This window comes from Opisthorchis viverrini, assembly GCF_000715545.1.
Source record: "Opisthorchis viverrini unplaced genomic scaffold opera_v5_31, whole genome shotgun sequence".
Taxonomy (NCBI): domain Eukaryota; kingdom Metazoa; phylum Platyhelminthes; class Trematoda; order Opisthorchiida; family Opisthorchiidae; genus Opisthorchis; species Opisthorchis viverrini.
In genome coordinates this window covers 1,639,580-1,663,902 of record NW_008751688.1, presented here as the reverse complement: position 1 = coordinate 1,663,902, position 24,323 = coordinate 1,639,580, and the positions used below count along the sequence as shown (strand labels likewise).

General features: G+C 45.6%; 1 protein-coding gene across 1 annotated transcript in view; it reads right to left on the bottom strand.

Moving 5' to 3' along the window:
- T265_13047 (hypothetical protein) overlaps positions 1-2,883 on the bottom strand; it is a gene marked incomplete at both ends in the record, with an annotated part of 14,028 nt that extends 11,145 nt beyond the window's left edge. Inside the window, one exon of the mRNA XM_009166891.1 lies at positions 2,568-2,883. The remainder of the gene's footprint in view (positions 1-2,567) is intronic.
- Positions 2,884-24,323: the final 21,440 nt, after the last annotated feature.

The following is a 24,323-nucleotide window of genomic DNA, read 5'->3' as shown; positions in this document are numbered from 1 at the left end:
GATGATGATGATGATGATGACAATACGCCTGTCAGTCTACATAACTCTTCCCTGTTTCACAACGACTCCTGCTCACTTGTTTTTTTCATACCAGACGCCCTCCATTGGCTGTAAGGAAATGACATTGCTACCTGTTATGTGGTTCCTGGTTTTCAAGCTCTCCTCCAATTCCAGAAAACCATCACCACCTTCACCAACCGGCACTTTGTATGGTTTCGTAAGCGTCTGGGTGTCTCTTTGAGCTTTCTTTGTTTTTTTTCCATGTTATCGGACTTTAAATGCCAATGTGCAAAGCACTGCCCCTAATGAACGGATTATTCTAGAATTTTTCCAAATCAATGATTTTTTCAATAAATATTCCTGACTGAATCAACATTCGATAAGGCAGTGTAGCATTGTTCCTAATCTTTAGTTACCCGTCTGTCAGCTCGTCTCATTCATCAGTTTCTGGTTGTATGCATTCTTCCGCATTGGTTTTCTCGTTGCTCACTTTCTTTCATAGCATCAAACAACAAAACATTAATTGTCCAACCCCTTGGATTGTTAACCCAACAGACATGCATACAGGACAGCATAAGATCTGATGAACGCACGATATCCAAACACCGACCTGTATCGGTCTTGCTTAGAAAGTCCTACTAAAATAAAAAAATCGTTCAACTGTAACACCCTTCCGGTGCCTAGCTGCACTGCTACCCAAAGGAAGCACGAGGGCTGGGATACTGTCAGGTTGTCCAAGCCTAGACAGGGAAAGTCGAGAGGCAGAGGTCGGGTTCGAACCACAGACCTTCCGGTCAGTAAATTCGCGCTCTAACCACTTGAGCCATCTCGCCCCCAGAAAGTTCCACCGGATACTCCTCAGTCCCTGCACACTGAACTACTAAAGTTTGCGACGATGTTTAGAAAAACTTTCCTACCAAAATTACTTACAAATCCACTGTTTCATTTGGTAAATCAGCTATCGCCTACTTTATGGTGTACTCGTACCTTTTGCTCTTTCGTCTGCTGCTTGTGAGAAGAGGAGTTTGGTGGTCATCAAGCCTGACATTATTGTGCCAACCAAACTGACCGTTAGTTCTGCTAGTATGTGTGAGAGGCAAATACTCAGCAATGAGTGAAACACTGCAGGTTCCCTCCGAAATTTGCTTTTGAAAGCACGGGATTAAATTTACGGAGACGAAGAAAAGGTTATGGGACTTGCACTACGTCACAGAGAGACCACTCTCCAATTTCGGGATATTGTTCGCTCCGACGTATACCAACTTTGCCGACACTGATCTAACACTGAGTGGCAGCATTAAACGTTGTAAGCCATTTTTCGGTTTGGACGACGCACAAAAGATCAAGCACGCCACAAAAATGAAACAATCATTCTCTTGAAGAAAAGTAACCATTACTCGCGCCCATTAAAACACTTGGACAACAAAAGATTCTTTCTTGAAGACTGCCAAAGATGAGCTTCAATAACAGATTTCCAGTTTACCACACAACCGTTAAAACTGAGCTGACTAAAGTGCGAAACTGCGTTGGATAACCTTTGCAAACACATAATGTGAGTATACTGGCCTCTACAATAAAGCGAGAGACGGGTTTAGATGTATGAAGACGATAAGCTCCCGCATTCGGCGCTTCAGAAAATGGTCTCATTGCGAGGTCTGCAGTAGTTTTAGAAAGTGCTATGTAGATGCCTTCACGACTTTCCACGGAACAGGGTCATTGCAAGTACAGGGGCTGGCGTCTCTCCGTGAGAAAACCACAAGACAACACATGTCACTCGCTAGACACAGACAAACAAGATCAAGTGATGCTCTGGCATATTGTCTCAAAAGCATAATCACTCCCTCTCAAACCTAACAGGAGGCTCGAGATAACTCAGTGGTTAAGGCGCCAGCTTACGGACCGGAAGGTACGTGGTTGGAACCCAACCTCAGCATTTCGACCATTCCCGTCTGGGCTTGGGCAACCTGACAGTATCCTATCCCTCGTGCCTCCTTCCGTTGGAATGGCAACTAGCCGCCGAAAGGGCGCTACAAATGAACGACTGATATTATTGTTTAAAAAACCTAACACCATCATGTGAACGGTAACCGGTTGTACTCTTCCAATATATGGGAGAGTTTGGCTGGGTTGTATTGCAGGTATATTAGGTACGACTTTGGAAATCTCACCCCAGTCATCATTGAGATTCGACATCGGGCGAACAGACGGGTGTTGGATAAACGGGTTTCCATGGGTCTGTTTGATTCATTGATCCATGAGATACTCAATGACTAAGGTGTTGTGTGCCAAATTGAAAGGTACAATGAAACAACAATGGTATTTTACGTGCTTCAAACTTGCGGAAAATAAAATCACGGTGAACGCCCTCAAACAGTTCAACCTGAGAATCTGTAATCCACATATCCCACTTCAAACTTTGAAATTTTCCCTCTGAAAATAATTAAATCAGAAAAGGTGGCTTTTGCGTTTTAACTAGCTACATCCGAGCATAACCACCTACAATGATACCGAATATCCGGGCATGGACATATGGGAATTGCAAATCGGGGTTACCCGAAAATACATACCTTTTGAACCATTATATCCTTTTCTGGTACTGTAATTCGTATGGTCAGGTTTCCGGATGCCACGTTGCGGTCGTACAGCTTTCTGATATTATTTGTCAACTGAAAAGATAGTGTTCATGGAAAGATTTCGTCACCTTAAATGTTTTCGATGAATCTCTGAAAAGGAGCTTCAACATTACATCCGTCTTATGCGAGTATAGACTGACCAAGGCCATCTTGGTTACAGTGCGGCATGACACGAAACCCGAGTTAAAATTATCCACCACACAGACAGACGCCGAAAAGTTCATTTCAAGAAGGAATACTTCGGGATCGGTCCTGGAAAATCAAATAAGAAAGAAAATAAAAAAATGGTTACGAACGGAACTAATACACGAATAGTTAGAAATGCACTGATTTTCCGAACCGATTCACTCACGAAGGAGTCTTTACTGCTTCTTAGTGCTCTTATTGCCTCGATCGACAAAACGTCGTGCTCCTTACGACGGCCAGCAAACCAAGCGGCAGTTGCGCTGTCCAAAGCGATGGTATGGAACCAATTTTTCTCCCAGAGATCCAAATCCCCTTAGGAGAACCTTATGCAGCCTCCTGTTGGATTTGGAAAGCTGCAAGTTAAGCCACCCACTTACAATTTATTGAACACAGCATGCTGTTGTTATAGCAAGTATTGATTCAACTGTACCCTCGTTCGAAGTGGTTAGAGCGCGGATTTATTGACCTGAAGGTCCGTGGTTCGAATCCGCCCTCCGCCACTCGACTTCCCCTGTCTAGGTTTGGGCAACCTGGCAGTATCCCAGCCCTCGTGCTCCCTTAGGGTGGCATGGCAGCTAGGCACCGGGAGGGTGCTACAGCTGAACGCTTTATCTTTGTCCTTTTACCCTCGTTCACCGACCTTGTGAAAATCGCCATATCGTCATTCGTTTGTTCCTAGTTTTGTGCCCTCCATCACCTAGAGGATCGTGCGCTTGTTTGAACCCCCGGCTCCAGAACCTTGATGGTGTGAAAAGACACCCAAACAAGAAGCCAAAGGGCAAAACACGTGAGTGCAAAATAACGGGGATCGTTGCAGTATATGGTGAGTACTTTTACCTTGAATCAAGACTTCTCGGTCGACATTGAGTTCTTAGTACTACTGGATGCTATGCTACAGGGAATACGACTTCCTAAAGCGCCGGAAAGCGAATCAATCTCCCTGTGTTCTAATATCCGTGATTCCGTTTCCATTACAGCAAAACCTTTTGGATCATCTCCATGACCTTCTGCTTTAGTGATGAAGAGCTTGAAAAGGCAAGAAAATGGAAAGTGGACGCCTTACTGCACACGCTCCGCGAGGTTCTTCGATTATCTTCATAAGCAGTGTGCAAAATTCTCTGGGCTAGGAAGTCGGAGAACTTTAAAGAAAGAAAGAAAGAAAGCGTTCAGCTGTAGCACCCTTCCGGTGCCTAGCTGCCATGCCACCGGAAGGAAGCACGAGAGCTGGGATACTCCCAGGTTGCCCAAGCCTAGACAGGGGAAGCGAGTGGCGCAGGTCGGATTCGAACCACGGACCTTCCGGTCAGTAAATTCGCGCTCTAACCACTTGGGCCATTTCGCCCATTTCGGAGAACTTCAACCCAGGGTCCACCGATTCTGCTCTTCAGCTTATACGTAGCGCAGATGCAAAAAAGAACCTATTCCCTAACAAGTGCTACGATAGGTATGTATCCACCAAAAATGAACTGGTTCGTTGGACTGTGGCAAATACGATATGAATTGCTGGTGCCGTTTTCTTCGTTGCTTTAGTAACACTAATTTTACGCACACTATTACATACGGTTAGGCCCCGAGAGTACCGCCTTTTTGTAAAGAACTCAAATATATGCATCTCCGAAGTTTGTTACGAACAAACGCTGTCAAATTAGTGCACCGGCAGCAAAGCATCGGTGTTGAACACTGATGTCATGCTGTCGATGATGGTGAATTATAGTGTGCCAGCCGATAAGGCTGCTGATCAGACGTTAGTAGTCTGAAGTGTAATTCTATGGGTTTAAAACTCTCTGGTATTTCGTGAGATACACGATGCTAATTGTTCCCAGCAAGGATAAAAAGTCTGTGGAATGATTCCCGGCATTTCAGTACATATTGGTTCTACTTATAGAAGCAAATCCCCATTGGGAACGACCTAATCTCCTACTGCGAAAAATTCCAGCCTTGACCCCATTAAGTTTAACAAAAATATTTGGCTTGCACCAGCTCACTCGCCTAAATAAGCTACACGTTTTTACGTATAGAAACGCGCTGTTCGCTTCTCCCGGAGGCATACATAACCGGGCGCACGTACTCATACCGTCCTTGGACGGGAAGGTGCAGAACTTGTCCCTATGTGCCACCAGTGGGGATTTTCAAAGATATGCCCACAACTATTCGCCGCGTATGTGTTCGGCATCCAGGACACCCGAGAAAAATTGCTTTGACGCTTTTGGGTTAACGTGACCGTTGCACCTTGGCAAAATACACGTGACTGTAGTGGGGTTTCCCACTATATCGCGGGTATGCGCACGCACTCGCAAAGCTCGCTGGCGTTGTCCGATTTCTAACCCTTGGTTGTCACTTCAGCAGCACAGCCACGCAATTCAATTGAACTTTCCACCTCGGTGGCACTCTTGTCCCGATCCCGGGTTGTCCCGTTTTAAGAATGCCCATATGTAATAACAAGGGAGATTTGCCCCGTCAACAACCGGAATCACGCGTTGACGCGCGGAGCACCGCAGCGTTTGCGCGTAACTTTCGGCACTGACACTTTGGTGACCTTTTTCTCAAGTTTTAGGAAGAAGTTCACCGACGGAGGACAGTGATACACATTATCGGAAGTGCAAAGCAGATGTTTTCCGTACACAAAGTTGTGATATTCCACGGACACCCCATCCTACGACGACTCCGGTAAGCAACGCCCTCGGCGTTGGCTGAGCCATCGTGGTGACAATTGTGCAAGTTCAGCATGTGTTAACCCCCCTCAAAATAAATGCACTTCATCCAGACCGCCAAAGTGTCCATGATGTGAGAAGCCGACCTCCATCCTACAAAAATTTCTGTAGAACAGAGTTAAATCCTTGACCACAAAATTGGGATTTTATAATGTAGGAATATAAGCTACCTACTGGCTCTACTATGCCGACCCGAATGAAAACTCGCGCCCGCACAGTGTGGCTCTTGACCCCAGTACATTTGCCCAAGAAGCGCTAATATCTTTAAGGTAGGTATCGTCCAGAATTGCAAACAATCTCCAGTTAAGCCGGCCGTCAAGACCGTTGTTCGGAGGGAGCCGCACTGAGCCAACGAACCTCATGTCGACTAACGGACGCGTCCCAAAGATGCTGGAGACCCAACGGTGTACTGTGATTGGCCAGAATACGAGCCAGTCATAATTGAGCGCTTTTAAATCGCACATTCGAGGTCGATTTTGAGTCAAGGTCAGTGGTAACACCGCAGATGAGTCTGTAACAATTTTTTCTTTTCATCCACAGTGTCCTCGTCACATCCACTCTTGTCAAGATGTAAGTACGAACAGTTTCTAACCGACTTGGACATTTGTCAGCTCTTGCACAGGATCAATCCATTCTGCGCGTTGGGGCTCGACGAGTTCCATCTAAGGGTCCTGAAGAAAACGTCGTCTACACTGGCAAACCATTTATACCTGGTATTCCGTCAGTCGCCTGAAGAAGGCCGCTTTCCCTCTGTTTGAAAGGAAGCGATTGTCAAGCCAATCTACAAAACTGGTGACGACTATCAGCTGAGAGGCGCAGGCCTATTAGCCTCACTAACATGCCATGCAAAGTGATGGAACGCACTCTGAAGAGAGCTATTCTAGATCACCTTACTCCCAGCTACCTGATATCTCCAGCTAAAAACAGATCAATCCCAAAACCTTCTTGCGTGGCAAACATGCTCGTGTATATGGACAGCCTAACCCAATCCAAGGACGAAGGACTCATATCGGATGCCATATTTTTCGACTTCTCAAAAGCATTTGTTAGGGTCCCACATATCCCGCTGCTCCACAAACTCGAGTCTTGCGGATCTCAAGAGAAAATCCTTCACTGGAACAAGGCGCTTTTATCGGACAGATCATTCCGAGTGGAGGTAGGTTCTAGCCACCACTCTCCAGCGTCGTTCTGTATTGGAGTTCCTCAATGCTCCGTTTTGGAACCGCTGCCGTTTTTGATCTACTTCAACGACCTTCCAGGTTTTCTTGCAAGCCCATGTCCGCTTTTTGTGGACGACATGAACTCCTGGATTTCCAATGCCTGTGCCCTCCAAGTTGACGTAAACGCTGCAAAGCAGTGATCGTTGAACTGGCACATTCTTCTATACTTCATTTGGAGACTCAGCGAGTGCCTTCGTCATGCATTGTGAGAAAGGAACAGAATAGCTGGGCGCCAAAGTGGATTTGATATCTGAGTCTTCTCACACTTCTTGCTGCACCATGAGCAATCGACCCAGACGAAATTCGCCATTCTACGGGTGATCAGACTCATCTTCTCCTGTACTACTCGCATAAACTTCCAAATGCTCTACGGAGTATACCTCAGACCACGCCTCGAAAACGTCAACCAAGGTGTTCACTCAGGATGCACGAAAACAATCCTCAATGAGCGTGTCCAGCGAGCCACTACGAAAATTTTTGCCGGCTTCAAATCCGTGGACTACGGACGCGTCTCGAGTTTCGTGACCTCTTTCCCCTGGAGTATCGTCGCCTCCGAGGTGGCCAAATTCTTACCTTTGCTCTGCTTGAACAAAGCTTGACCAACAGTTTCTTCAACACCGACACTCCAGACACACGGCTGTGCATGGTTAGAAAATTTTGATGCCCAGAACGCACAGATTCATTAGGCGATTTTTTCTCATCTCAGGTAGCAGCTGCGTGAAGTAGTCTTCCCCCGGTGGTTGTCCACGCTCCTTCTAGAACCCAGTTCAAAGCACTGCTAGACATTTATTTATGTGAATGCTCACACCGACCAGCAAACCGCCAAGCTCTGAGAACATAAAGAGCAATGCTACACCCTTTTTCGCTGGTGCCTTTCAGGCGGACGGCAGTCACTGGAAGATAAGAGCAAAACCGACCCCGGAAATTTGGGCAAAACCTCGATCCTGTATATCACTCTGTGAATCCGTGAAAAACGTACAATCGATAATGACGCAATTAGCAGGAGCGGAAAATGGCCACCGAAACGACAGGGATTTCTAGAAGGATCAACAAGTAGGCACGGAACGATGTACAAACATACATATATGGGGAGTCTCACAGTGTGATTTGGCCGCATAGAGATATACTGGCGCAGAAAATCAGTACTTTTGAGATGTAAGGGACTGTCTTTCAGTTGGACGAACAAAGTGGCACCTCGTGTCACGCGACAAGTCAGATTGCGCGGTTTCGCCTGTTTAAAACAAATCTCTCCAAGGGCTGTCTGGCAGGTGTGGCACCTGGGTAATACAAAATAATGAACCATTCCGGTTGTCACGTCAGTGTAATGGATAACGCGTTCGCCTACCGTTCGGAACTCTAGGTTCAATACCCGGTTGGTCCGCTTTTCCGTCGGGATGGACGCTCAAATATATGCACAGCTGAGACGAACCTGTAAGCGATGAGAGACGGGCAACAAATGTTGACATCAGTTACTGAAGCATAAGCAGACCTTAAGTAGGAACGAAACAGGGGAAAAACGAGCAGCAGCAAAACAAACCGCATAATAATAAACGAGCCTAAGTCACGTTACTCACGAGCAGTCAGAAAACAAAGGAAATAAGTGAAACAAGGGAAAAACAAGGGAAAACAAGGAAAACAAGTGAAAACAAGGAAAACAGGGGATTCACAGGGGGAACAAACAGTCGTTGTATAGCCGGGTGCACTCAGAACGTACACGTTTCTTTGCACCGGCTTCACAATGCAAAATTTACAGACAGTTCAACACGTGACACTTGTTTCCCTTCGAAGAACCAGAAAACAGTAGTGACAACATAGGCTAGTGCAGTCCGTTTCAATACCAAGTTTGGAGCTTACAGCTGCGTGTTTGGCAGGCCAATTAGCGGATTTGATTGGGATAAGTGAAAAGAGCTACTTTCAGCATACTCTGTTTTGGACAGAGCCCTGGAGAATGTTTATGATATATCCCCTGGTTTTTGTGCCTTTCTCATTAATAGGCTAAGCACTGTTCGCGACGCGTCGTCGTCGAAAGACTCAAACAACGTTGTCTCTCGAGGGACGTACAACCTCATTCCAATGCGTGGATGGTGAACGGGGCCTAGATTTTCGCTCGAAAAAGGGAGTGGTCTGCCTTCAAAGCCTCAAATGAAGGCGTCCGAGTTAAACAACTTTGTAGTACTGTTCACAAACGCAAATGAAATTTTGGTGTACGTCTACTAATAGCCCGGTTTTCTTGTTTGTTGAAATTACAGAAGGTTGTCGCTTGGTCAGTACGTCACAACAAATATCTATTGACTAAAGCAGATAGGTTGAGAAAAGAGGCTCGACTATCTGGTGATGTGCCTCGTGAAAAATGGTCTGCAATATTAGCAGATGGTTGTGAGACGAGCTCAGATGGTTTATTGAGAACCCAACGTGGTAGAACGGCGGGTGGCGTTCTCAAAAGAGACAGGAGGGACATGATTGGTCTTTTATTGCATCGAAGTCGGCACTCTTAGCAGGAGTGGACTCGAACCCTTCATGTCAGTGGCTGATGGTGTAACCTAGAAAGGACCTGAGTATAGGTGGAATGCAGTAACCGGGGTGTCCCTGAATCAACGTAGAAAATTTGGCGGGCGGTTGATCATCCAGTACGTCAGTGCTTGGGATTTCTAAGTCCATTCCCTCTCAATTTGTAACCCCACTCAACTTTTACTTTTAGTGCGTGTATAGGAACCGGCGTTTATTTGTACCTACCACTTTACGTATTTGGGTTTCAGGCCATCCAGCCGGTTGTAACGGACTTTATGCACGTGTGACTGTCCCACGTGGCGGCCTGTCCGTTCATTTGGTTCATAATTTTGTGGTTCAGATGGACCATCTGTTTTGGACGAGTATCTACTATCAATGTTTCTGTAATTTGTAAATTCTGTCTTACATTAGCAGTACCGTTTACAAACCCAGCTTAGAGATTTTTTGCCTTACCCGAGGTTCTTGTACTACGAGTCACTTGAAGATACCGTTTTCTCGTCACAATCCATAAAAACCTACTAAAATCAGGTTTTTTCCAGAGTTCTACTCTTTTTCTCGTGACGGTTATGGGAGTTGAGCCGCTTGGAATTTTCATATCTTGTTCCTGAAGTCTGTTGCGAATTATTTGTCACACTGTGCCTTCCATCTCTTCGATCTTTGTAGGTGAATTCATCCTTGCTTGATGGTCATTGCAGCGGATTCTCATTATCCTCTTCAAGCTCACCACAGGACGTCCACGTTGCATACCATGCTCGCGAATAGTTAGTTGGTGTTCTTCCCACTGAAATGGATTGGTCAGTGAGCATGTTTATGGCCGCCGGCCTAACAATCGTCTACTGTAGGTTTGGTACCCGCGCGTGGATGATGTGGATAATGGTAGCCAGGGTTGTTGGTGACTAATGCCACCACATATAAGTAAAGGTAAATTTCAGGCTGGTGCGATTATTGTGGATATCGTCTTGGTGATGAATGGTAACACCAATATTATTACGCTACACTGCATTTCCGTTCTGAGGAGTTTATTTGACCGCTGTTTCTGTGGTTGCTTGTGTACCCATATCATGGCGCACCAGATTCTGCAATCCAAAGTGCTTCTTCATCCAGGATGTGGGAAGCAGTCAATCCATTGTCCTTTCAAACATTGCCGTCTTTTTGCGCAACTCCCACTACCCGCAAAACCCCAGTCATGCTCCATTCTGACTGTAAACGAATGATCATACAGAACGGTACGCCACCCTCAAGTTGGGAATTATTATTGTCATTGTTGTTAGTTCACTTTGCCAAGTACATCAGTGTTCCATAGACCACGCGACTCCTTTGTTCCGCAAACGCACAAATCATGTGACGAAACTTCGTCCCGGCTCACAACCTATATTAACGAGTCAGTTCTAGTCTTGTACGCGTCGGAACGATCCTAGGTATTAGAAACACGCTAAAACCGCTTTCATGTAGGAAGACATATCATAGTCATCACACATACCCGTGTGAGCATCGGGGCAAGGAGTCAACCAAACTTCGATTCCTCGGGCAATTGCAGTTTACGTGTAGCAGATATACTGCGGAGAAACAGCAAAGTGCACACAAAGTGCTGTCGATAATTGATCGCACTGGCCACCATTATATGCCCACTGGAGTGAAAATAAATAATGAAAAACGAAATTTCTTACCCCAAACATGGATAAGCAATTTAGCCTGCGTTGTTTTAACCGAATTAGCAGGTCGATTATTTTAGGTGGTACGGCTCAGTCCTCCTTGTGATTGATGAAGCAGGAATAGACGTTCGCGTTTCACACCACAGCCTTGCTGAACTACGGCTGTCGCATCGAAAGGCACTTAATGACCTTGAGCTCAAGAATAAACGTTGAAATACTTGGTCTGCGTGTAATCTACGGGATAACAAAGCAGGAATAGACTAGGAAACGATGTGACCGGACCCAACCGCTGATCGCGATGCCTGAATAGCATTGACTGAGCTATCCACTAAGGCAGCATATCCCATCCAGGGCGGCATTAACCATAATAATTATAATTATTTTCCAAATGTTGGGTAAAATGCCGTAAGGCATGATCATAGCGTTACAGTTAGAATGAAGCATGACTGGCGGGATTTGTGGGTACAGAGGATTGGATGAAAAAGGGACAGTGTCACAACCAGTGAAAATTATCCAATGGAGACCACAGGATTTGAAGGTGGCGGGCAAAAACAAAACAGAGGAGATCATAACAAAAAACACCTCGTCTGACACATTACAAGATAACTGTAAAGTGTGAAGGATGAGGGGTCGGAACAGCGGATCTTTCGGAGTACCAGTTTTGACGTAAACCAGCAGGTAAATTAGGACGAAAACTTAAAAACTGCCGTTTAGGCCTCATGTCCCTGAACTGTTGAGCCTATGAAGTGATGAAGCGGGGAATTAGCAATGCGGACAAACGGTAGCAGGAATCCCATAATCGGGGCTTAGATTGAGACCGTAGTAACTCACTGGCGTAACTGCCATAGTGGATTCAGCAGTAAAATTTCATTGGAAGAATGAGTTGGTGGCAGTGCACAAACCTGAATGCATTTTGTACAGGAAATTGTTGGCATTATGGAGAACACAGACTTGAAGTCCACCGAACTAATTGAATAAAAAAGAAAGGATCATCAAATTCAAATTAAAGCGTCTGGGATGCGGCTGGGACCAGTTAAAGAATTTGTTGCTATTTGCGGTTAGAAAAATGAGTGGACGATAAGTACCGTCAGGGTTGAGGAAGCAATATTTGCGACCAAATATGTGGCAGAGCAGTGACATCACTGATCTGACGTACCTCGGTTTTTGGACACCCTTAACGGACGTCATATTTGAGGTCGTTAAAATGCGCGATTTCTTGAGTGGTAAGGTTTTTCAGGTTGGCCAAGGAAATAAGCAGAGGTTAAGAGAAGCCTATGTAAGGTCGCGGGTATCTTTCCGATTGTGGATCTCCGCGGGCACACCTCACAGGCCACGTGGAGTTGATAACAGCCAAACAGGATGACCGAACCAGGTAGTACCGAAGGTCAAACCTTGGGAGGGCGAGCGAATAGGATGAGATTGGTCAAGATTGGTGAGTTTGAGCAGATATCAGACAGGCTTTTTTGTACATTTTTAAGGGAAAAATTTTAACGGTTGGCGCAATAGGGGTTGTGACAACAAGTGATTAAATGGGACAGGATGGGGGTGGATTTGTATCCAGTAGAGTGGTAGTGAAGAAGGGTTTGTGTTTGCTAATATACGACACCCAGATACAAGATGTCAAGAACAAACAAACGTGGAGAGGTGGTGTGGTTAGGTGGATCCAAACCGCGAGTACCGACGGAGGTTTACTTCCAAGATGATGAACTCCGAAACGTATTCGTGATTTGGACAGTGCGACAACTCAGGAATGTGAATATGAGAGAAATGGTCACCGGTCCCCGAACCACTGCTATCAGCTTCGAAAAACGCTTGGTGCATGACGAAGAAACCTTCAGGCGCTAGTATTTTAAGCTATTATTGAAGCCTCAGGAATCTCACTGTACATGTGTGCATATTTCTCAGTGTAAGTGTTCACTCCTGGGAGCACTAGGTAGGTGTGTCTGATTTATTTGCCTGGCGAAGCGGGCTTCGCTGCGGTCCAACCGTAAGCATGACGAAAGCAGCTGCCATTTTGCACGTTGATGTAAGCCGTGGACATTTCAGTGTGTTCCGGCCATCCAATCTTAGTTTTTCTTCCGCAAATTTCTTTTACAACAAACAAAATTTCAGCTTTTTGCCATTTTTAGTCCATAACGCTGCCGGTTAAATGGCACAACAGGAGAGGGTCCATTCAAGCAACAATTAACGGAAAACACCAGTGCTCTCTTGTCTTTTTGAATTAAAGGCCATGCTTGGAACCGCCGGCGATTGGCGAAGCACCGTTGCTACTATAGGTAGCGGGTATACGAACGCAACATGGTGCGAAGCAAGAGTGCGACTCTCCTTGCGAGCCGCGCCCACCACCACAAGAGGTTTTCATCTACCGTACGTGCTACCATGTCTGCAGAGTGGTAGGCCACCAAGTAGACATAATTACAGCTTGTGCATTAAAGAAAAAATCCAGCTACCAGAGATATTGTCCAGTCGGAGGAAGACCAGGTCAGTAAAGCATTCCAATGATTTGGAAGAAGCCAGCGGTTGACAGCCGCTGGGAAGGACAGTTGGCGAGGTGGCAAACTGGGCAACAGGCACCATTCGGACAACGAGAACAGAAGGTAGATGACCAAAGCATGCGAACCATGGCTAAAATATGGTGTGTGAGCTACCAAGCTAAGTAGCGGTGCGCCGCAAATTTACGCGTGCGTGTTTCTAAAGGGTTGTGTAAAGTTAAAGTCGTTCTCAGTGTTTTAAATTCTGGCATATTTCGGTTTATGTGGGTTGGGAATAGACAGCACGAAGCCTCGCTCATTGAACAGAGCAGATGGATTATTTCAGTAGAGGGACCAGGCTGGAAGTCACCTGGTATAATTTACCTCGGGAAGAAGCCGGACCAGTAATGGGGCTCACTCTGATCGAGCAGGCCCCTCGGCTCTCTCAGGCAAGTGAAAGAGGTAGCAAGGTATAGCAAGGAAATGATTCTACTTTTTTAATTAGTGTTTTATTTTTTCATCCATCAAAGGTGCCTTCGTCAAATTTGGAGGTAATCATGACTCATTTCATAAGGAAGGTCAGGCGGTAGTTGGATAATTAGTAGGGCACCCGCTGCGAGCTCAACCATCTCCTCGTGGTACCGACTGGGTAGCCTTGATGTCAGTCTGGGTGGGCTGAGAGTTCAGGAACTCCAGAGGGGACTAACCACGCTGTTTGGTTTCAATGTACTGTTTACTTTTGAAAATATACACTTTAAATCATCGGGCGCCTCTGCACCAGCTACACTCAGTAAACAAGAAAGACTCGTGAGGTTTTGGTTTGAGGAATATGGCAAGTGCTGAAAATCGAAAGCTGGTTTGATAGCTCACATTGAGTTCACGATAATAAAAGTGTTAGTACAAACATTGTCGCCATATCTGCTGGTATTAATTGTTACCGCCTTTTTTGGCGAAGATTGGCCTGGGTCAACATCGCCGGCACGTAAGCCACATTCAGCGTAATGCAGATAAGCCTATCCGAGTGAAGTATTGCGATGTCCGCTAGTCCCAACAAGAGCCACGTCGCTCTCGCGTCTCCTTACCGATTTGTATCCGTCTTTTGGCACGCAAACCACGCTATTCGTAGGGTTGGAGCAGTATTTTCCTTCGTAGATCGGCTATCAGCATCAAAACCAGGTTGCAGGTGCTTAACTGGTAAGCGTAACAGGCCGAATCATCATCCGGCGGCCCTGGCCGAACTATTTGTCGAATCGCGACCTACTTGTCAGAATCCAGTAATAATGGCGTCTGATTTAAACAAGCCGTGGATCGCACCGTGTCACTCTTGAAGTACCATGTTGACATTTCGCTTGCTAGTGTTGACCTTCTAGCATTTGCCAGAAGGTTATAGTCTGGTATCGTGACACCGGAGGACTCCTGTCGCTTCTCGACATCGACACCCGCAGGATATTTGCATAAACATGGAGAACTCTATCCCGTCGCCGTCGTTGTTATACAATCGGTCAAATGAAAGCAGCTTCATCGAGAAACCTACGCCACCATCCAGTCCATACACCATCGAAGACGGAAAGGTGCGGCGTCTGCTGTGCTCGATGTGTCATGCGAGGACCTGCAGAATGGTAACTGCGGCCTACCTCCAGACTTCAAGCAGTATTGTAACCAGGTGCTCTCATCTCAAAACGCGTGGATGGTTGGCCAACTTGCATGGTAGTTTCATCCGACTGGAGCCTGATCGATGCAATTACAGGAGGGAAATTCGAGCGTACGATCAGTTTAGTGAACAACTCATCCTCAGGTCTGGGCAAGATCTCACCTAGGATGCTCTTTTGGTTCGATACCAACGCGGGTGCTGGGCGTATCAACTTGCTCTTAATGTCCGGTGGTTTCCCATCACATCTGTATCGTGCCCCAATTGCCCTAGTCCCGAGGGTCCCAAATCTGACTTCACTGGATCAATCAAAACTGATATCCGTGTCACCCACTATCCACGGATGCTTTCATAAGGTGCTTGCTGATCGCTGGAACCGTAGATCACAAGTGCACTTACTGCGGTCTGCATTTCTACATCAAGACGGCTGTTTGGAACCATTGTAACCACTACATACCTTGATTTGGCACTCTTCAGAAAATGCTTCTTATCTCAGCCTGGTGTTTTTTGATATATCGAAAACGCTGTTTTCGGTTTAGAATGACACACTCGTCAAATCCGCCGAGGCGTTTGGAGCACTGTCACATCTATTTCGATACATCGTACGGTCTAATGAGAGTGCCGTAGTAGTTTTCCCAAATTCCGAGTTTCGTTGCCACAGCGATGTGAAGTAGAGATCCACTCCCATGATTTCTGTTCATCACGATAATGGATAAAGTTCTTGGATTGTCGCTGCAAATGAGATGCCAGTTCCACTATACAGTTCGCCTTTGTTGACGACTATATCATGTGTGCCCAAATTCAGACTCGCCTTATGGAGGATCATGAAGCTGCTGCGGTCGAGTTGGGAAGACGCCTTATGGTCATGAAGCTGCTGCGGTCGAGTTGGGAAGAGCTGGTATAAAGATAAATGCCCGAAAGACGAGAGTGATAGTGATTTGTGTGGACATGAATCATCGGGCGGCGGCGGCCTCAGTCAAATTGTCTTGCTTCGCTGATGAAACAATCACTTCTCTGGGTCCGACAGACGCCGCAAAATATTTGAGAATTCTCTTTACTTTTGAGGGGAAGGAGTATTTGGCCACCGACGACATCCGCTCAAACTGCTCGACGAAGTGATGCGTGCCCCATTTAAGCTGCAACAATGAATAGAGATCGCGAGGAACTGCCTGATGCAGAGGCTAATTCATCCACTCGTGCCCGGCCAAGTCCACTGAATGACGCCCAAAAGGTCGGACGGTCACATTAGGCAATCTATTTGTGGCTGGCCACGAAGGACAGATGATCAGCTTTATTTTACGCCGGTGAGCAATAAGGGGAACTTGGTGTCCCAAGTCTGAGTGCATCTTTTCTGACGCAGCGAAGAGCGCGTACGATGAATTTTCTTTCTACTCAGTGGTGAGTACTACGCAATGTGGTCAACGATCCTACATTTGAGAAGATTGTTCGGGATTTTTTCCTCTCGATCTGAGTCCGTTGTACATGCGTAAACACTAATGAAGAGCTGGTGGTTGCTTGGAATGGTAGTCTGCACAACAGCGTTAACGGTCGCGGTGTATGTGAGTCCGTTACCTTGCCTCTTTCTAACCGAAAGCTTGTATTTTCAGAACCGATGATTCCTCGGATATTTATCCGTAAAATCTAGCTCCGATGCAAACTGCTCAGGTTGAGAGTTAGAAGCGCTGGGCATGGCCACGGTGACCGGACGAAATTCCGCCTTGGAAACTGAGGCCAACCCGAGAGTTTGATGCACCTTTTGCAGTCCTGCTGAATCACGCATGATGCTAGATATGCTCGTCATAATCGGGTGGGGAGATAACTCACGAAGCGACTCCGTCGACTAGGATACAGCATCTTCGGGGAGCTGAAAGCACGCTCTTCGACGTCCTTCATTTAGGCCGTTCTATTCGCCGTTCAGGATCGCCGAGCAACCGTGATAGACGTCAGCATAATCTCAAACGGGCGCGAAGTGACTTTTTGAAGAAAAGAGGCAGAACTATGGCGCCAATGAATAGTCCATTGCCATAATCCCTGCCTTAATTGCGATCGAGTGTGACTTTAAGTTTTGGTCCACAAGCCGCTGACCATTTCTTATAGAGGGATTTACATTCTTCTATCTTCGAAGGCTGTTACTGGACTGGAACTCCCCAGTATAACTCGATTACTTGATTTGCTCGCCATTGTGGGCTCTCTGAGTACTTAAGTCAATTTTTTGCGTGGTAAATGACGTCGAAGATACATTCTTGCCATTGAATCTCACACCAGACCCGGTATGACGGACACTTTGTGCCTGATGTGTGAGCGCTGACTTTGCTAGGGCCCACCGCCCCTTGAATAGCATTCAACATTTTCCGCCCTTTCCTTGGTTGGTGGCCTTTACACGCGTGATTACATACCGAACATTCTCACCTACGCTGCGGTTCATTTTGTTTGGCTGGAACTGTCATTGGCGTGACTTTGAGTAAGACGCCTCTCTCTTCTTACCTAATATTCTCCCGTAACCCCTCCTAATTTGTCATCTACAGTTACTTTATTTCTGTGACCATGCTCTTAAAAAAATAAGCGATAGTCAGAAAGGTAAATAAGGACTGCTAAAATTTATGTTGGTGTGTGATATCTCGAAACCAATCGGAAAGTCCATTCTAAATGCAAGTGTAGTACACTAAAAAGTGGTGGCGTATGTTCATACTCGCTGCGGGGCACACTAAGAGGTTACCGGATTTACGAATTTATTTCAAGTATGACTTTACGCTCGATTTCACATCGGCTACAACATATGGTGCAAGGTGGTAAGATTCATCATCAATCGTCAGAGCCATTTTGCCCCGAGGCCCAGGATCATGCAACGGGGGCGTCAGGAGAAAGGAATAGGCTGATGGAATAATTTTTGGTGGATATACGTTGAATGTTCTCAACCGATAGTACACAACACCTGGTGTAAGGGAAAGAGAAAATNTAATTGGTCGACGCATAGCTTGGGAATTGCGACCTTTTTGGCTGGAAGATGAAAGGAGCATACTATTAGAAAACAGAGCACACGTGCCGGGTGACCTGTAATTATACTTGTTGAGGAAATCTGAAGGTAGGAAAGAAGCTGAGACCAACTTTGACAGATATTTCTTTATCCAAAGTAATAAGATTACACGTTATATCATCCCGAAATTCTAATAACACTCCAACGAAGCTCATTCCATGGATTTCGGTAAGCTTGCCACGTCTACCAACAAACCGCGTCAAACATTGCAGGAATGAGTCAGTTGACAGACTGCCTGCATTCCCAAATAAACTGGTCTGTTTTTTAGGCAGCTGAATATACAGCCACGGCGTTTTAACTACGGAGGCTTTCGTTTGATCTTCAAAGTCCAAAGTTATCCGCTCACAGGCGCATTAAGGAACGCCAAACCTCTTCCACTCTGTCTGCCAGCAATGTGGCCGTCATTTACGTTCCCGCCTGTGTGGACTGGCACTTGCTTAAAGTACAGGCACCAATCACTTGCTAAACGGCACCAAAGCCATCGCCTTCGGATAGAGGCCAATACCTGTGCTACTCTAAATGCCCTTCCACTTCATGAAAGTGACGTATGGTCAAAGGAGTAACGGGATGTCGGCCCCGGAGAAAAGCTTTATGTTTCACCGGCCAGCTGTAGCTTGAATCACTATATCCGATCCCTGCGCACAGGACACCATCGTTCAAGACAGGTAACCATTTCCTCAGGCTGCCGCTTTGAGTCTGACTGCTCGGACGCTTCATGTCCGATAGAAAGCGTTAAACGCTTGCAATCCCAGAGCAAAATGACTACGCTATACGAGCTTTATTGAACAGTAAGCTGCCTGGAGGAGTTGTAATACTCTAATAATACCAAAGGTAGGCCTGCTTACCCGGCCCGTTTGCATCCATTAATTGATATCGGTTGTAGCAATTGTATTGACCATGCAACAACATTCTGTAGCTTCACCTAACAGAAAAACGGGGCTAAAAGTGGGTGTACGCCATCATTCAGTTCGAATTTATGAACAAGTTCTACGAGGCCATTCAGCTAGGGTGGCTTGAATGAAGACTGTAGTGGCAAAATACTTTCATGTATGAGTAAACATCTTGGCCCGGTTAACCGGCCACGCAGCGGACTGTGGTTGATAACCCGATGATGTGGAAGGTACCACTGCTTTGAATTTGATGACAATTCGGGGGCATCTGCCACTCCTCCGGTGTATCCCTTCTCCAGGTATGTGCGAAGCGCCTTATGGTACTTTGCACCTAAAACGCGAAGCTGGCACAATCTGGTAAGTTTTTTAGCTACCTAAAAGTTATCGTGTAGTGGAAGTCTGTTATCCTTCCATGAGAGTGGTAGCTGACAGTGTCCAATTACGAGCATTTTACCAATCTCCGTATGTGGAAGGACTGCTTTGAATTTGATGACAATTCGGGGGCATCTGCCACTCCTCCGGTGTATCCCTTCTCCAGGTATGTGCGAAGCGCCTTATGGTACTTTGCACCTAAAACGCGAAGCTGGCACAATCTGGTAAGTTTTTTAGCTACCTAAAAGTTATCGTGTAGTGGAAGTCTGTTATCCTTCCATGAGAGTGGTAGCTGACAGTGTCCAATTACGAGCATTTTACCAATCTCCGTTCTCAGTAATGCCATCTGATCTTCCAAAGAGGTATTAGTGGTCGATGCTAAAGTGTCCACGAATTCGCAATCTATTCTGACAAGCTCCGCTTTGATCTGTGCCCTCAGGAAATTCCGTTGCAGTTCGACCTCCCGCTTCACCCGATCATCTGAAGCTGAGCAAGACCCAAAGCATTTTCAGCTACACTACCCTTTCGACAACATGAACAAAGTGACCTACAAGAACCGGGGCGCGAAGCAAACTGCATTACAATCGTCTCCTCCGTAGCTTCGATGGTTCCAAGTTCCTGGGCTCCTTTTCCCTTCGCAATGGTTTCAAATTTAGACATCTTTATATCAAACAAGACGACGTAAGTTGTCGAGTACTGTTACGTGCAAACGGTATCTTCGAGTCACGCGTAACACAAGAACCTTCGGGAAGTCAAAACGAATTCGGAGCCGGGTTTCTGCAAGCACTATTATTGCGAGACAAATTCACCAAATATACAAGTCTCTACAATAGATATTCATCCACAACAAATAGTCCACATGGACTATAAAAGTATCATCCAACTGAGCAAACAGGCTCCCACGTGAAATGGTCACATATAAATTCGGCCACAACTGGCTGGATGACCTGAAAGCTAAATGAGTGAAGCGGTAAGGATAAATAAACGCCAGTTCATATACACGCACTAAGCACAAAAGTGGAGCGGGGTTAACAAAAATGGAGAGGAAAAACGTGGAAATTTCAAATGTTAACGTAATGGACGATAAACCCTGTAAATCGGATGATGATTGCAATCTAGTGCTCTTATTGGCCACTGGAAATGTAAGTTACGACAATTCAGCGCATGCAATCGTCAGTCTTCAAGAGGATTGCCTCGACTGAAGCATCGCTGTCAACGGCTCTCCAGCGGTTTAGTAAGATCTGGAATCCCGTATTTAGGGCGGTTGGATAGAGTACTCTTAGGAAAACAAGAATTCACAATTATTATTGGGCTGATAGAACGTCTGAAATCGGGTGATTTTTTGCCACCAACGAGCTTATTTTGCGTCTTCCGGCTAGAACAGGCTTAACTCAAACTTCTTTCATCGGAAAAACTTTTCGAATTCTTATATAGGGCTGCATCGTCCTCTGTATGTAAGCTTCAGAGGAATGATTCCATTGCTTAAATTTATATTTCATCATTTTGTTCATGAAGACTCGTATTCACATTTGTGGGAACTAAAACAAGAAGGGATTTCGCCTGTTTTTCTGGCACGATATTTTGAGGAATCCGGTCCTAGGTGATCGCTTTGGCTTCGTGGATCGAACCATGGCGGTCTTGATTGCAGTGTTAGAGAGCTTGATCACCGTCCTGACAGCTAGGAGAAGCAGGATTGAAAACACAAAATAATCGGGTTTCGGCCAAGCTGCCACGAAAATTGTGTTTGCCTCAAACTTATCGAGGAAACAGCCAGTTTGTCCTGCAGTAAACCAGTTTAAAAATCAAACACTGAAGGTTGAAGATGAGGATCTGAATTCATTGCTAACAGGTCTCTTGTTATCTACAGGATGCATACCGCCAATGAGGCTTAGTAACCAATGTAGGCAAAAGGATAAAGTGATTTAGAGCGTTTGTCTGTATATTCCACACGCATATAAACTTAAAATTCCGCCGAGCAGTGCGAGGGTGAAGTTGCATCCAACATCTCACATTTGACGGACATCCATTTCGTCCAAATCTATGATGGTTTTCTGATAGCTTTAATGTAGGGTTGCCTACTATATTCCGTCTCATGTATTATTGTACGTGGATACATTGCGGTGGGAATTGCAACCCAGCGGAGTCTGTCACATATAAGCTAAATTTAAAAATTATAATTGAACGACGTGTTAACTCAGCGAAGAGGGAATACCGATAAAATTTGTCAGTACCTACACTCTATCGAAAGCAAACCAGTTTCCGGCGCATTATTTGCACGTCATCATCACCATTCTATTGAAAGAGTGTGAAACTTATCTTAATGTGGTGCCTAGCTAATCTGAGTGGTTGGTGAAGAGAGGGCATAACTTAAGAGTCCACAGTCACCGGAAATTTGAAAGTTTTAGCGAACACGGCAATATGGTCTTTCAGGCTGTTTGCAATGACTACGGCTTGTCGTGACCTGTGCCGCTTGACCCTTTGTCAAGTGCGACGACCACAATTTGGTCTAGGTATGGATGTCCTGGAAATGTTCCAGGCAGCATACTTCGCAACAGAAATTCTCAGGCGATATACCGGCTGCTGAGTGCTGTCATCATATGGGTTGCCTTACGTGCTGTATACAGCAGCCAGAGCAGGCGAAAAGAGACTACTACTGACGCCTCCCTTAGTGTGTTCCCAAGTATTTGTTCCCTAACTTTCCACTCTGTGAGAATTAAGTTTCGTACCTATATCGGTATAAACAGACGAGCTAGATATCCAGAATTCAGATCGGCCCAACAAGTACCACGTATGTATTCGAATCGGCGTATAGGTACAGTATATGGAATATTAAAACAAGAGAATAATGAATAGAGCAACGAATAGAGTATCAGTCATTTCATCACAACCGCCACACCTTGAATGAGCATGTGGGTGTTCACTTCACAGTCCTGGTCTTGGCCACAATCTTTCGGGGCCTCTCGGAACGGAAACTTCAGACTCTTCACAGGCTGTGTTCTTCAGATACGTTTTGTTCAGATACCAAAAGATCATCTACAAAGGCTTCAGTAGTATTTGAAACAGCAGGAGTGCCTCCGGTATTGAACTCAACCTGGTCAATGTGTCTCCGATGACAAAACAGATCCAAATCGAGAATTGTGACCATTTGTTTGCCAGTTGATGAAAGTACTATTCCTGTTGCGGGCCGCAAATCATTACCCTTGAAAAATGTAACATCAGCCGTTTTGGCACAGTCAAGACTTGTACACAACGAACGAGATTTAAATAGAAGCGCGGGACTCTTCCCAACAACGGAATAAACGGCGTTCCTGTATTGCATTAGAAAATTGTCAACCCCACGGTCCAGTTCCACAAAAGTAGTAGGAGAGAGTGAAATAATGACAGAGGTTAGTGTTCGGACAAAATTTTCAGCAAGTCCATTCGACTGGGGATGTCGCGGAGCAGTAAACAGATGTCGGAATCCAAGACCTCTTGATCATTCCTCGAAGAATCTTGCAGTGAAGTGTGTGCCATTATCAGTGACCTTCATGGCTGAATACTTTCCTCAATGCTTGCTGAGTGAATTCGGCACTTGGAGACTTAGTCAGAAAAATTTCAGGCCAACATGAATATGCGTCAGTAACGACTAAAGCGTAGTATTTGCCCAGAAAAGGACCACAGTAGTCGGCATGAACTAGCTGAAACGCTTGACGAACAGGCTCGCAAAAACCAAACGGAACAGTTCGTCTCCTGGGTATTAGCATGCCACCTGTAGGCTTAGGACATTTAGGAATCGGTTGTTTGATTTCGTTCTTGTTCACAGAAGTCGGTAAGGTGATACTGGTTTGCAGCAAGCGTAGAACTTTGAGTCCGACAATCGATGGTCCCGACGTTGAAACCAAATAATTACAATCGATAGAGGTACCTTGGGGTAACCTCACAGGGATCGCGCGACTACCAAATAGAGGTACAGAATATCCAGTGATACCGCGGATGTTAACGTCTGTAGGCACTATCACGGCACTGGGGTAGAATGCAGTTATATTTGATTGTGGAACATTGGACTCAACACTACCAGTATCAACAATAATGTCATGCTTTTGACCAGAAGCGGATATCAACGTTTTAAAAACATGTGACGAATTTTGGGACAAAACAGATAGAGAAAGAGTAGAAATATCTTCGGTTAATGCCTTCACGTCAGTATTTGGGTCAGAAGTTTGGTGACACAATTTCTTGGACTTACACATAAGTTGAATATGTCCTGTTTTACCGCAGATGAAACACTTCGCTCGTCTGTGGGGGCATGAACATCTGGAATGGTTTCGTCCACAAGAGTCGCATTTCCCAAATTTTCGAGCCATCGGATTAGGGTTACAATCTATGATGTGACGTGTTGATGGATTCGGGGCACGAAAATCTGTTCGAGGTTTGAATTTGTTGTTCGTCCGCATCCCTGAATTATTTCTTTTAGAACAATTTAACTAGACTGCTTCCTCAGTCTTCGTTACATGCTTCACATCTTCTTAATGCTCACATATTTGCCGAATAGTTCGAAATTTCTAATCCGAACAGAGTAGCAGCTTCTGCTGTAACTCGGGCATCTGAATGCCAGCAATGAGTCTATCACGCAGCTGGTCCTCTAATGGGGCACCGTAGTCACATTTGGCTGCCTGTGTCTGCAGCTTCAATACAAAATCACGAACCGACTGAGAATGGGAGCGGGTCAACGTATTGAACCTATCTCTTTCGGCTGCCACGAAGCTAATCGGTTTGAAGTGTTGAAGAACTTTTTTCTTCAATACATTATAGGAAATATCGATTAACGATTCAGGATACACAAAATTCTTGATCAAATTATACGCTTTTTTGCCAACGAAATATAGGAAATATGCGGTGAGTTTCTTATCCTCCATATCGGATTTTGTGAGGCACCATATGTCGGACCGTTCCAAACAATCGGCTACGTCACGCGCAGTCGAATTAACATCTAATGGTTCCATCTCGGCAGGCATAATG